The sequence below is a fragment of the Rhipicephalus microplus genome, chromosome 2, assembly GCF_043290135.1.
Source record: "Rhipicephalus microplus isolate Deutch F79 chromosome 2, USDA_Rmic, whole genome shotgun sequence".
NCBI lineage: Eukaryota > Metazoa > Arthropoda > Arachnida > Ixodida > Ixodidae > Rhipicephalus > Rhipicephalus microplus.
This window is the reverse complement of record NC_134701.1, coordinates 272818138-272822203: the sequence shown is the minus strand read 5'-3', so window position 1 is coordinate 272822203 and position 4066 is coordinate 272818138.

Genomic DNA, 4066 nt, shown 5'->3' with positions numbered 1-4066 from the left:
TTCCAGGGATGATCGGCACCTACTCACTCAGAGCGATCGGCCAAGAGTTTTGTGGATCATACTGTCTAAAAACTATAAAGTTCTATTTTAATTTACGGTGTCAATTAGAATGAAGAGTTATTTTAAGAAATCCCAGTTTCAGCGTAAACCATGTTTCGTAGACTTTTTGTCTTCTCTGCGCCTGGTACTTTCGGCGATGACGAAGAGGTGATGATGATTATTCTGAAGTATGACGCGCACCCACTACTGGGGACAGGTCAAATTATAGACATAAAAAAAAAACACCACTGCGGCACTCCGTACGGCCGCGGTGATTATCGCTGGGTTAACCCCGACGGTTAACCTATGTATTTATCAATTGTTGGCTGTGTTCGTCTGTGAACCTGAATTTGTGTTTGCCGCTCGTGTGTTAAATTTTTTTTTATGTTTAGTGAAGCCGTGGTCAGTAAGCGGGGCTTGTTCAATTTGTGTGTCACATTTGTATGTCAATTCTTCTAACCTTTTTTTCAAAACTCATTAGATATAAAAGTACTATGTGGTCTACTATCAAAATAATCATTTCTTGGCCAATTACCCAGAGTGGGTGAGAGCCATTCTTTTAGGACATCATCATCATCATCATCATCACCACCACCACCACCACCACCACAACCACCATCATCATCATTATCATCATCAGTTCTGACGGACGAATTTCGCATTTTCTTCTATATACATCTTTGCTGAGGAGACACAAAGATTTCAATGGAGCATTCCTATTTAACGCGAGACTAACGAATACTGAGAGCGAAAAGAAAGAAACAAAGAAAGAAAGAAAGAAGAAAAGAGAGAATGAATGAATGAAATAGGTTTAAACTAACGTTTACCGTCTTTCTCCTTTCATTCATATGCATACATTCCGTCTTACTGATGCGGCAGAGAGTGGCGTTTCGAAGAATCGGATTTGTATTACCACAGCTCGATTCTTCGAAGTGCCACTTCGCGGAAAAATCGCAAAAGAGACGAAACTATACGCCAAAGGGTGCTTCGCAAAGGTTGCGTATAACGCGATTACGTCGTACAGTTAGCAGATACAGCAAACCCATTTATAGCTGTAACAATGGACACCATTCGCTCGTATGTGGTCGGCACTTTGCACCAGCCGCATGGTGTGTGAATTCTGAACTGGCAGATCACTTTATGTGTAACCGAGCCACTCTTCTCCAGGTCTATTGTGTTTTCGGCGATCTTGCGAGTAAAAAACGTGCTGATGATGAAAAACATTTATTATAAAAGAGAGAGGTACGGGGCCCCGCTGACCCCGCTACATGGTCAGCGTCCTTAGTCCGGGACACCGCATGACGAGGCCCCTACTCGCGCCCGTCTCACCCGAGCCCGTTGAGACTCTAGTGATGAGCAGTTGAGGAGGGCAGTCTCCCATGCCTCTCGGGAAGGGGTAGGGGAAGGGGGTTGGTGGGAATTTTTTGGACATGCCCATACCATGTGGAAGATATCACACGTCTCCCCACAGTGTGGGCACCGCCCATCTGTGTTCGCATCGAAATGTTTTAGGATTGCAGGACAGAGTAGAGTACCGGTCTGTCTGCAGGCGCCTTAGAGTTCGCTCTTCCGCCTTACTCAGCCCCTTTGCAGGAGCCGGGTAAAGGCGGTGAGTGTCGCGATAATAGGTTAGAATTTCTTTGAACCGCAGCAGCGGTGTATTGGCCTCCGAGTCATAAGAGCCAAGGTGAGGAGCCCGGTGGGTAAGCGCTCGGGCGGTCGCGTCAGCGGCCTCATTACCTCGTAAGCCCTGATGGCCAGGAGCCCACACGATGCGTTTCGGGGCTGGATCAGCGAGAGCCCGTTTTAGAATTTGGCTGGCTAGGGGGGATATCTCTCCTACCAAGTAATGAGCACATGCTTTCCGGGAGTCCGTGATGATAACTTTCGAGTTGGGGTCCGCAGCAGCAAGCGCTATCGCGACTTCCTCAGCGCGCTCTGGATTTTGTGCTCGGAACGAGAGCCCATTGACATGCTTTTCCCGGTGAACTACACAGGCCGTGTAAAATCCCGTGGGCGAAGGCCCTGATATATCTACGTAGAATACACCAGGTCGGGAGCCGTGTTGCTTCTCAAGCGTCCGAGCCCGCGCCTGTCTTCTGCTTTCGTGCGTGTGCTTATCCATGTTACTGGGGAGTGGATAGACCGAGAGCCTATGCCGCCACAGTTCCGGAATACGCTCCGCCTCCTCTGCAGTGCAAGTGTGCTGTATATGTAAGCGGTTCAGCAGGCGGCGCCCGGGAGCCGTCTGCACGAGCCGCGTATATTGATTCGTAAGGTGGGCCTCCCGCAACTCCTGGTAGGAGTTGAGCACACCTAACGCCCTCAGTTTGGCGTTGGAAGTGGCCACCGGGAGATCCAGAGCTCGTTTAGTAGCCTTACGAATGATGGCATCTATTCATTCGTCTTCTTGCTTGTTAGTGCGAAGGTATGGGACGGCGTAGAGGATCCGGCTAGTCACGAAGGCATGGGCGAGCCAAAGCGCGTCCCTGCCCCACAGACCACCCCGCTTGTTGGAAACGCGGTGGATCATGCGCCCTACCTGTTCGCTTATTCTCCTGAGTTTCGCTATAGTGGAGTCCGGTCTGAGTGTGTGGTGAATGAACAGGCTCAGAATCCGGAGCTCGTCCACCTCTCTGATGGGAACCCCTGACAGGGAGATGTGTATGGCTGACTTATCTCTTGGCTTCGCTCTAACGTGCAGAAGCTCTGATTTGTTTGGAGCACATTGGAGTCCACAATCGTTGGCATACCTCTCGACTATGAATGCGGCCTGCTGAAGGCGTTCCTGCATTTCACCAAGGCTCCCTTCAGTGGTCCAGATTGTAATATCATCGGCATATACTGCGTGTTGTGTGCCTTCCACCCTGGCCAATTCGCTTGGAAGGCGCATCATAGCAATGTTGAAAAGGAGCGGTGATAACACTGCTCCCTGTGGGGTACCCCGTGTTCCCATAATGTACGGGCCATATTCCTCGTCCTCGATACGAAAAAGTGCCTGGCGTTTAGAGAGAAAATCTCTGACATATGCAAAGGCCTTAGCCCCGCAATCGGTGGAACTCAAGTTAGCCAGGATGCTGCTGTGTTTAACATTGTCGAAAGCCCCCTTCAGATCAAGCGCGATGGTAGAAAAGTAGGTAACACTGTTAAGGAAATGCGGTACATCATCGATGCGCTTAAGGATGATAGACTTATTAATAACCTTGTCTAAGTGTCAATATACAGGGTGTCCTATATATCTTGAGCCAAAAATTTGAAAATGAAAAACACTTCAGTGACAAATTGAACTAAACGCGTACTACTTGCACTAGCTTGTAGGTACTCAGGCTATTTTTATTTCTCCCCGTACTAATTACCAATAATTTTTAATTACATATTTTTATTTATAGGCTGGAAACCCAAAATATGAACACTGAGATGTAGAGTACTTTCAGAAACCACTGACTAAACTGTTTCCTGTACGATACGTCTCGCGCTGTTATTTTTTCCGCGTTGTAAAGAAAGCCTATATAGCTGCACTGCAACTGTGCAACTCGCGGTCCGTCACATGGCTGCTTTTCACATTTCGCGGGCTTTCTGTACACACAGACACATATATACACACACAGAGCGTATACCACTTTGAAATTCCTTTAGATGTAGAGAGGAAGAAGATCACGACCTCAACAGGAAGAGCCGAGTGCGAGCGCTGGGCTCTACCCGCTCAGGTCGTGTGATCCACTGCGGCACATAATCGTCTTTACATAGAGAACACTCGCTCTCTTCTGCGATGCCGGGTCGGTAGCTTACGTTCTTGTATACTAAACAAGTTTGACCATTAGGATATTCTAGCATTTGGGTCACGTACCATCATGCACCCCGTGAATGAACAGTTCTGAAGCTGCTTGGCGAGACCGCAATTATGTTAGTTGATTTAGCGAACGCTGTACCTATTGATACAAAACTTAAAGAAATATTAGAACAATTATATGCGTGAATGCAGCTGAATGAGACTCTGTGAAGCGTGCGGATTCCGATTAAAATAGAT